At 36.7% G+C, this 11,437-nt stretch overlaps 1 long non-coding RNA gene across 1 annotated transcript; it reads right to left on the reverse strand.

Moving 5' to 3' along the window:
• Positions 1-5,965: 5,965 nt before the first annotated feature.
• LOC140602198 (uncharacterized) lies at positions 5,966-9,690 on the reverse strand. The gene is made up of 2 exons (XR_012005169.1): positions 9,102-9,690; positions 5,966-6,039 (listed from the first exon to the last, which is right to left on the reverse strand). It is a non-coding gene; the product is annotated as an uncharacterized lncRNA (long non-coding RNA).
• Positions 9,691-11,437: the final 1,747 nt, after the last annotated feature.

Genomic DNA, 11,437 nt, shown 5'->3' on the forward strand with positions numbered 1-11,437 from the left:
CTCTGCCATCCATGAACAAAGCCTCATGGCACTTGAAATTCAAAAATGGCCATTTGGTTTGAGAATACAAGGTTTGATCTGTGCATTGGCATCTACTAAATCTGAGAGGCCCAGTGATCCAGGCTGCCAAGTGTGGGAGGCTAAACTAGCTGCAGCCTCTGGCCAAATTAATTCTCTCCCACAAGCTTAAACTCAGCGGTCTCTGTCAGAAGCATGTTGTGTCCAGTATTTGTCTCATTATCTTCAAATTGTGCTGGAGAAACACATCTGGGGTGATATGGCTCCTCATGAGGGGGAAAGATATAATTCGAGGGGCTGATATGACACAGTGGGAAGACGGCCCACATCCTCGGCCAATTTCAAAGGACAATGGCAGTGAGCTTTTTATGAGCTTTGGTTATGCTATACTGAAATGATTTGCTTCCATCCCAGGAAAGACTTGCAGTGCACATGGTTCTGATCAAAAATAAGAGCTAGAGAAGAGTTCAAGGTCAGGGTATAGGTGGGGCTTACAGAAGAGAAGAGAGACAGAATTTAACTGGTAACATTTGAAATGTAAAATCCTGCAAGAGAAAACTCTAAGAATTTTATCTCATTCTTTATCCACTAGTGTAATCAGGCACGTGGACACTTACAGACCTTACGACTATGACTGATTTTCCAGAACACACTATTTTCAAATAGTTGAATATTCTCACCAATTGTCTCCATTTTTCTAACCACATCTTGATGTTTATCTTCCAAAAATATAGTCACATAACTAGTACACATATTTCTCTAAGTTTAAGACATACAAGGCTTCCCCCACCATCCAAAAAGAAAGACCTTTGAAGCGTTTTATAAGCCAAAATGGCGTGAAGCGAAGAAGCAATTACTATTAATTTATACAGAAAAAAATATTTTAGCATTCTCAGACTCAAAAATTACCTCTCTTAGGCTTTTCTGATATCTTAGAACACATCTTGCTAATGAATGCACCGAACAAATCAAGATAGAGCACAGATGCTCACAGACACTGCTCAAAGCTGTGGAGCCTGGATGCTGAGGTGCTGAGTGAGTTCCCAGGGAAGGAGCCTGGTGGGGCCGCTCTCACTGCTCCGGCGCTCGCTGCCTCTAGAAGGCTCGCTGCAAAACGGAGGCTGATGCTGTTTTTGCTTTTGCCTTTTTTTGTAAGGGCAAAAATCCTCTTTGGATTTCTCTCAGTTAGCCACAATGGACACTAATGTACGTCTTGCTCTCGTTAAAGTAAAGTGGCATTAACACAAACTTTTGAAAAGTGGGGGCTACCTGTATTTGGTTTGAGAGCATCGCCATTCTGTAGCTAATTGAATGACCAAACATAAATATATAGAAATAAGCTTATCTTCACACAGTAGTCCCCCCTTCACTTGTCTGTGCCCTTGCTTCCCTCCTGTTCAGTCACTCATGACCAAACCACAGTCCAGAAGCAGATGACCCTCCTTCTGGGGTAGCATCCTTCTGAGGTCAGTAGGCCCTAATGCTACATCACAGTGCCTACACCATACACCATTCCCCTCACTTCATCTCATCCCCTAGGCATTTTATCATCTCACATCATCACAAGAAGGGTGAGTATAGTATAGTAAGCAATTTTGATATATAGAGGAAAACGACATTCATATAGCTTTTACTACAGCATATTGTGGTAATTGTTCTATTTTATTATTAGTTATTATTCTTAATATCTTACTGTGACAAACTCATAAATTAAACTTTATCATAGGTGTGTATGTATAGAGAAAAACACATAGTACCTATAGGGTTGTCTATTATCTCCAGTTTCCGGCAGCCACTGGAGGTCTTGGGATGTATCTCTAACAGATAAGAGGAGACTACCGGAATGGAAAATGAAGAATCAGAATTTGAATATTATTTGCCTTCTTGACAAATTGTTCTTTGAGAACAGAAACAAAGCTCCAAGACTTTGGAGGGTAGGAGGGATAAAGAAACTCAGTTTGTAACACACTGGGAGAAGGAGCACAAATATGATCCTTAAGTTACGCAATACTTTAGAACAATGCAAACAGACATATATATGCAGTACACAGAATTGAACAAAACAGGAAGTAAGACATTTTACATTGACAGGAAGCTTGACATTTTACATAACGATTATATCTTTAAGGACATGAACAATATTTTCCAATAACAAATACATTCAAAATGCACTTTACTCCTATCTAATGAATTATTTGTGCAATTCCTTATGTTTGACTTTCAGATATTCGTGTGCTAATGAGGACTTGAGTTGTTTGTTTAAAACGGAGATTCCTGGGTATCTGTTCTGGAATATCTGACCTATTTGTCTAGGGAAGAACCTGGGAATCTGCTTTTTTTAACAAGTATTTAGAGAGACACTATCTACATTTTCCACCTGTGAAAATAAATCTCACTTTCACTGAATGCCTACTGTGTGCCACTTTTACAAATGATTTATTTCTTTACTCTCTACAGCAGTCTTTTGAATTAAATACTGTTATCCACATTTTATTAACAGGTGAACTCAGGTGGAAGGAAGTCGTTTGTCATGATCATACAATGCAAAGCAGGGTCAAAATTCAAACAGAAACCGATGGTTCCAAAGACTCTGCTCTTCCCTATTTACTGATTATCATGATAGAGACACATTCATAATCAATACTAGGAATAAAGGTGGGGGTATTTCGGGGGTGGGGGGGACCTTAGAAAAGGATAAAACAAAATGTCAAGAGAATGACAATCTTTTTAATGATGTCTACTAAATTCTCATCGTGAAACCATAATCCATTGAAAGGAAACGATAAAATAAGCATCAGATTGAGAAAATAGTTAAAATAAGCAACACAATTACATTGTCTAATTGAAAGCTAGTTAGTTATGAACAAGCATACCTAAAAATTGGTGAGCAAATTCCGATTAATCACATTTGTGAGTTTAACAACCTCAGTGGCTCAAAATCTAGTTACAGGAAGGTACATATAACGTTAGATTAAAACAAAGAAACAACAACAACAAATACTTCTTAGTATAAGAAAACCTACTTCTTTACTGTCCTCATTTTTAGTCTGACAAATTTGTTGTGGAGGTGGAGTGATACCACTTTATAAATTCAGAATTTATTGAGCATATTGTTGGCAGAATTCTAAGAGGCCTCCCATGATACCCTTGACTCCCAAGATGTACATCCTGCAGGATACCCTCCTCTTGAGAGTGGGTGGGTCAGGCGATGCCTACCAGAGACAGAAGTCAGACAGATTCAAAGAACGATAAGACCTACAGAGGGGGGCTACATGCAGGGAGTTACAGAAAGCTTTCAGGAGCTGAGAGAAGCCCTGCTCTACAGCCATCAAGAGACCAGGGGCCTCAGTGCTACAATTATATAGAACTGAATTCTGCCCAAACTTGAAAAAAAGAACTCCGAGCTCCAGAAAATAATGCACCTGAGTTGATAGCTTGATTTCACTCTTATGAGAGGCTAAAGAGAGAAACTACCTTAACCAGACCTGGACTTCTGACCTATGAAACCACAAGATAGTGTACGTGACTTGCCTTAAGCCTCCACGTCTGTGGTAATAATAATAATAATAATAATAATAATAATAATAAATAAGGAATAAAAATAAATAAAAGAATAATAAGAAGAAAATAATAAGGAAAATAATATTAATAGTAATAATAAGGAATAACAATAATAAATAAAAAAATAATACTGTTATATGCCAGTACTTAACTAGCATAGGAGTTCAACCATGAACATGATGGACAAAATTATCTGCCCTAATGAACTTAAGATATTAATGGAGTAAAACTGACAATACACAGCTAAAAATAGAATAAATGTATATATAGATATACTCACGAGTGGTACATTCTACAGAGAAAGTAAAATAGGGCAAGAGTGAGAGACTGACTATTGAGGGCTGGGTGGGACTTTACCCAGGGCAGTCAGGGAACAAATATCAGAAGAGGTAAGAGTTGTGTCAAGCCCAAAATGATGAAAAGGAGGCACCACACAAAAATTAGAGTTTGGATCTTAGTCTAAACCCTATGAAGAGTTGTAGCATGGGGGAGGGGTATTTATCTAAATGACTCTTTGAGATGCTGTCTCAATGAAGAATGGACTGAACTGGGAGTGGGGGGAGAATGGAGAGAGTCATTGGTGGGGAATCATCATCCAAGAGAGACCTTGCCCACTGCAAAGATTTCACCATCACCCAGGACAGATATGAAGGATCAGGCTGGAGAGATAATCCCCAGGCTTGAAAGGGGAATTTCCAATAATGTTGTCATGGATCATGTATTATAGACATTTTCTTTCAAAATTTTCAGCAAGGAAATTTTTCTCTAGGATATTTCCAAACCCATGTAATATAGACCTCTATCATAAGAAGAGTGGTAGGAAGGCAAGACAAGGAGTGGGAAGCAAGATGGAGGTAGAAATTCCAGTAACCTATTTTGAAGGCCAAAAAATGGCCAGAGGCTTTCAACAAATTAGTAGCTCAGAGAAAACTGAACGTTAAACTTTTACATACTTACGGTATTTCTTAAGATTATCTCAAGTCACATCCAAAGTCTGACAATCGTTTTGGGGTGTTTTTTTTTTTTTTTTTCTTTTTGTCCTAGTAACAAAGCATAGGAATTCTGTTGACTTTTTTTTTTTTTTTGCCAAAAACATAAATGTTGAAACTATTTAGAAATTCTGTAGTGAATGCTGCTTTGTTAAAAATTAACTTATTATGATCAGAATAAGTGTTATACTTTCAAAAAATTAGAATCTTCTTCATACATTCTTCATAATAACATGACAGCATTCTGAAATGAAAAAAAATGTGAACGTGGCATATATTTATGTATATTTTTAAGAGTGAGCATTTTCCTCTGCATCTCTAACTCCCAGACTGATAGGAAAGAATAACAGAATAATAGAAAAGTAAACCTAAGGAATTTTCTTTAGAATTAATTTATGACAACATGTAAAATTTAAAACATGTTTTCAAATAAAATTCCCAACTCTAATTAATCCCAAAGAGAGCAAGAGATTACAATGGAGTAGAATACAATTTTCTTCTCTCACTCCTTGCTTTCATCTGTCTTTCTATTTTCATTCCTTGAAGAAGCTGTTATAGACAGAACTGTGTCCCCTCAAAATTCATGTTGAAGCTCAAAGCAACTGTATTTGGAGAGAGGGTCTCTAAAGAGGTGACAAGTTAAATGAAGTCATAAGGGTAGGACCCTAATCAGGTAAGATTCATGTCACTATAGGAAGAGATAACAAAGATCTCTTGGAAAACGGCCATGTGAAGACACAGAGCAGCCATGAAAAGTGCTCTAATCAGAAACCAACCCTGATGATTCCTTGGTCCTGGACTTCTAGCCTCCAGAACTATGACAAAATGAAGTTCTGCTATTTAAGCCACTGGAATTTTGTTGTGTTAGTCAGAATGGACAAATATACACAGTGAATTCAAAAATCAGAAAAATATCATATAACCACATAATTAGAACATTAGTGAACTTGGTAACTTCAAAGAAGTTCAGATTTACACAAGCAAGTCAACATCCTCAGTCTACCAGCTAATGGACATGTTTGCTTTGGATTAGAGATGCAAATATGGGGTCCCCTGATCCTTGGGAATGTTAATGTTGAATTGATCATTGAATGTCACTCTTAATACTTAAGATTTTTATAAGTTTTCACCATTTTCTTGATAAAGTTAGTTTTGCCTTGTTCTGAATTGAGGATGAGTTTAGTGAAAGTTTTATCTATAGGAAGCAATTTGTGTAGTAAAATAATAGACATCTACTAAAGCCCCTTGATTTCAAATAGTTTCTCTTGTAATTAATGAGAAGGAATTTTCTAATCTCCATATGCAAATAAATAAATAAATCGCCAAGAAGCACCATAACAATGAAAAAGAAAATACTGAACCTATATCACATTATTCAGGAAAAGTTTATTATCTTACATTTCTGGAGGTCAGAAGTCCAAAATTGGGTCCTATAGAACCAATGTCAGGAGAGCTGTGTTCACTCTGGAGACTGGAAGAGAACATGCCCCTTGTTATTTTCAGCTTTTAGAAACTACCTCCATTTGTCGGCACATGGCCCCCTTTCTAGCAATGGTACCCTACTGACTCTGCTTACCTTGTCACACCTCCTTCTCTGACTCTGGTCCTTCTGCCTGGCCTTATAACAACCCTTGTGTATACATTGGACCTACCCAGGTAACCTGGGATCATCTTTCCATCTCAATATCCTTAACTTAATCACATCCACAAAATGCCATGTAAGGTAATATACTGACAGATTTGCGGGATTAGGACATGGACAACGTGGCAAGGAGCATTACTTTGCTGATCACAACACAGCTGCCCTAGTGCTTCTGCGTATTACGTGTTGGCAGGTAGAACTTGAAGATAAATCTAACTGTGTATAGTTCATGTTAAAGGAGACAATATGAAAACCTGAAATATGGTGATCAAGAAAATCTATGTTTAAATTCTTAAGTAAGGCTTCTTTTTATTTGTAGTGAAAAACATTTGTTCTAGAAAAGGTACTGTCTCACATAGAGTATATTGGAATCCTACAATCTCTTCAAGCCATTATAAAAGTACTTTGCCAATATTTACACCTCACAGAAAAGAAGTTCTTAAAATATTGGTTTAAGATGTGTCAACAAGGAACTAAAACAACTTAGGAGTAGGTTCTCTTTATTCAGGAAAAATCAATTGTGCTCTGAGCTGTGGGGTATCAATATTGCCAGCTAGTGCATTAATAATAAAAATCATTGATTAGTAGATTCTTACCATATGCTAACTGCCATACTACAGCCTTTACATGCATTTTCTCATTCTGTGAGGTACACACCATTAGGATTCCATCATACAGATGCAAAAACTGAGGTTTTTAGAACTGTAAGTGCCCTTCTCTATTACTTCATGAGTGGAACCTATCATTCCATCTCATATCTGCTCACAATGATATGATGGGACAAGATGGTTTCAGTTACCATGGAATTTTCATCAGAAAAGGCACAGATATTTCCGAACTGTCCTATTACTATTGTTAATTTCGCACTACTCTCCACACTACCCCTGGGAAAATTTATATTTTATTTTCTATGATTTAGAGTAAGAACCTGAGGTCAAGCAACTGTATTTCAATTACCCTTCCATTTTTTAACTTTCTGAGTAATAGCATATAATGTGTGAACATAATTGAATTTCAAGTCAGATCTTAATATCAAAATGTGTTTTTTTCTGAAACTATGCAGATTATATATATATATATATACACATATATGTAGTTTTTTATTTTTAATATATATATTTTTCATTTTGAAATTGGTCACTTTTTCTGATAAGAGCACTAGTTTTGGAGAAAGCATGAATTAGATTTGAGTTTGTATTTTGGAACTTATTCTATATGTGGAAAATAATTAATTTCCCAGGGCCTCAGATTCCTTATCTTTAAAATGGGGAAAATAATACTGATCTCATGAGATTGTTACATATGCTCTCAAAAAGGTTAGATTACTCCTCTAATGGAGTGTTATTTTTTTAACATTCTCAAAAGACAGAACTCTCCCTTTTTCCCTGATTATTTTGCCACTTATAAAGATATTCTAAGGCCTTGAGGGTTGGGGGCAGAAAAAAGCCACTTTTTCTCTTAGTGTAGAGTGAATCTTTTACCAAACACTGCTTTGTTTTCATTTCTGCTTTTTGCTTTGTTTTGTTTTTAACTGTATTTCCAGTTGCTTTGAGCAAGGTTGGTCCCTATTCCATAATAAATGATTCTTGAGAATTTTCATGATGAATGAATTGCAGTGGGATTCATTAGGAATTTCCAAGCTTTCCACATTTCTTTGCATTCTTTCTTTCTGCCCTCTGCAGAGATGCCAACATCCTTAGTGTACATAAAAAGCCAAGATACCTTTGATTGTTGAGCCCAAAGCTATGTGGAACATATGAAAAACCAACAATAAATGCTTTATTAAATGTAGCTTTTTAATGCAGTTAAACTGCAGAATGCAGTTTTGTGTTTTAACAAATCCCAACTGGAGTAATAAAAGATCTCTTCTAGGACACTTGGGTAGCTCAGTGAGTTAAGCGTCTGACTCCTGATTTCACCTCATGTCATGATCTCAGGGTCCTGGGATTGAGCCCTGTGTGGGGGCTTTAAGCTTAAGACTCTCTCTCTCCCTCTCCCTCTGCCCCTCCTCCCACCCTCTCTTGGAAAAAAAAAAAAAAAAAAAGAAAAAGAAAAGAAAACAAAACAAAACAAAACAGAAAAAAAGGTCTCTTTGGATCCCCAAGGCCAACAGTTACTTGACTCTGTGGAGGTTGGGCTCTGAGCTTTGAGACAGGAAAGAACCATGTATAACTATATTCTTAGAAACATTTTATTGAACTTCCAAACTCTTCTGGGCACATTTACTTCATCTCCTACTTGCTTGGTGTGGAAAAGCAATTACTCTGTGGTGATGGTGCAGTCAAATCTGTAAACAGTTATTACATTTCAATTAGAGCTGCATGAAACTCAATATATTTGGTTTTCTGGGAATTAATATAAATCTTTTGTGATGTTTCAATTCACATGGGGTCCTACCCCACACATTTGGCTCTCAGCAACACTCAGATGCATTCAAACATTAAGGACTATTTTCCAGCATTAAGCATTCGGCCTGGGGCTACATTCTGCTGAAGTGTATTGGTCACTAAACTCTCAAATCTTCCAGTTACACTACAGGTTTTGCCAAGAGAAGTCAACTTAGACTGGCTCTCTAGTATGAAAGGAAGATTCTGGTAAATCTTCTGTCATAAAACATGCGTGTGATCACACTCATGGTCTTCCTCAAATGCTCATAAACCGCTGAAACACAAACAAGAATATTTCATTATCGCTAAAAAGAATGGCAGTGAGATGGAGAGATGGGAAGACAGAAACTAATATTTATTACACAGCCGCAATGTTCCAGTCACTTTTCTTGGATTATCTCTTTAAATTCCTACATCAGCATTGCAAGGTAGTTATTACGTGTCACCCACCACTCTCCAGATGGGAAAATTTTGATTCAGATTAGGCAACTTGCCCAGATTTACCAGGTCGATGATGGTGCTGGGAACGAGCCCAGGTCTGTTTCCAGACTCCAGGATGATTCTTCCATTTCCTAATGTGCAGAGATTTGAAGAATGTGCTTAATCTCTGTCTTTTCCTTTTTGCTTTCTTTGCTCATCACAGCTCTTGAATGCCTTTCGGAACAGCGTAGTTGGTCTGTCCACTCTTTGTACTGGTACCGCTGATTCTCTTTCAATTTTCTATGTTACTCAAGGAAAAACGCAAGCAACAGAGTCAAATGACGAAGGAAGTGCTCTCCCCACTCCTAAATGTGTTACATATGGTGGTGGGGGCAGGGCCAGACCGCAAGCAGCATTCACTGAGGAGGATTTCGCACTTCCATCAGCTACCATGAAAGATAACATATGGACTGAACATTTATTCCAAGCAACAGATTTGTTTCTAGTTACTCTCCAGCAGTTGAATGAAAGGGGGGATGGGGGAGGGAAACACCTTTTAACAGCCATCTGAAAATACTCTCCAAATGAGAGAAATAAAGTTGATCTTTTTTCAGACTATAGAATTAACATTAAAAAAAAAGTCATAATGATTCAATTTAAATGTATTTATGGAGCTACTATCACCCTGAATCTACCTCTTCATTGGGGAAGACATGTTGCTTGTCCTGTTTTTTGGAGGAAAGACATCCTTACTATAATGGACTTAACATGTGTTGATTTTATACCATTTTCAAGTTACTTCTTTTTATTCACTTGGATCATTATCTTATGTACAATCTGCCTTTTAAATATCAAGATAAAGATGAAATTTTGGGTCAATAAATGAGGACATCTTCCTGTTCCCCATTATTTTACTTATAATCAATCATTTGCTTCATGTTACCCAAGTTATTGGTTTGGATCTGGAAAGATTCATAACTTTAGGCATTGCAAAATTCTTCGGGCTGAGAAAAAAAGGCGTTGTTGGGAAACCAAAATTTAAAAGTTAGGTTTCAAATTGTTTCTGCCCTCCAGGCTCCTGACATATAAAAGTATTAACAACATATGTCTAGTTAGATTTCTAAACCACATGAGAGTTAAGCAGGATGAGCCTCTTTGAAATATTGTGCTTTTTGAAAATAGAAAGCAAAAGAAAATGAAAGAGAAAGCCTATAATTGCCTTCAAAAAATACATATTTGAACCTTTCTTATTGCTCTCAGGTAAACCAATCTTATAAATGGGCCCTATTCTGTTCCTGGACCTTTCTTTATGTTAGCCGTCACTTCTTTCAAAGCTAAGTTGATCATTCTTCACCTTCAAGAAGCAGTCTCTGACAAACTCATTCCTTCTCCCCATTAAGACTTCCTCCTTTTTCCAATCATTGTCAGTGTGTATACATGAGGTTCAGTCTTGCCTTGTAATTGTGTCTTTAAATAGCTACTTACCTGACCTTCTGAAAAGAGAAATTTCTTTCGGAAATTCTTTGCTGTGAGGGCTGATCATAGGAAAAAAAGACTGTAAAATGTAGACTTCAATAGCCTGAGAAACAAATGCTTATCAAAACATACGGTAGATTTAGGAAGAATGTGAAATTATCATCAAATCCTGTTGTTAAGTAAATAAAAGAAGTAGTCTTTAAAATTGTAGTCATGGGGGAGGAGATAAAAATTACATTTTTAAGGTATAAATAAATATAGACTTGGAGGATCCAGTGTAGACTGCCAAGTTCTGGTGGATATTTTGAAAACATTTCCTTATCTTATGATTGCTGTTTCTCCAGGAAGTCTAGCCTTTCCATGTCATACCTTTCACCTCCCTGAGACGGAAGCAGGACTCGGAGACTATGTGCTATGCTTTGTTTTAAAAGATGTCTCAGTTCACTAGAGGCTCAGATTTTCTCCAGCCTTATTTAATCTTACACAAATCGTATACAGACATTCCAAACGTATAGACAGTCTAACATATCTAAAATTGAACTCCTGATCTTCCACTCTAAACTTCTTCCTAGCATTCTGGAAAACCTCCTCTTCCTAGTCCTTCATACTGAAATATTGGGAGTCTTGATTTTCTCCTTTCTTTCTCTCACACCAATATTCTTTAAAAGTGTCAAGATCATGAACCACAAAAGAAGACTGAGCAATAGTCACCTATCAGAGGAAACTATAAGAGGGCAGTGACGAGACGCAATGTGGTATCCTGGATTGGATTTTAGAAAAGAAAAAGGAAAAAAAGAAAAGAAAAGAAAAGAAAAAGGACATTAATGGAAATGCTAGGGAAATCTGAATAAAGTCTATAATTTAGTTAACTATATTGTACCAATGTAAATTTCTTAGTTTTGACAACTGTACTACAGTTATGTAAGATGTTGACATTAGGGAAA

This window comes from Canis lupus, chromosome 13, assembly GCF_048164855.1.
Source record: "Canis lupus baileyi chromosome 13, mCanLup2.hap1, whole genome shotgun sequence".
NCBI lineage: Eukaryota > Metazoa > Chordata > Mammalia > Carnivora > Canidae > Canis > Canis lupus.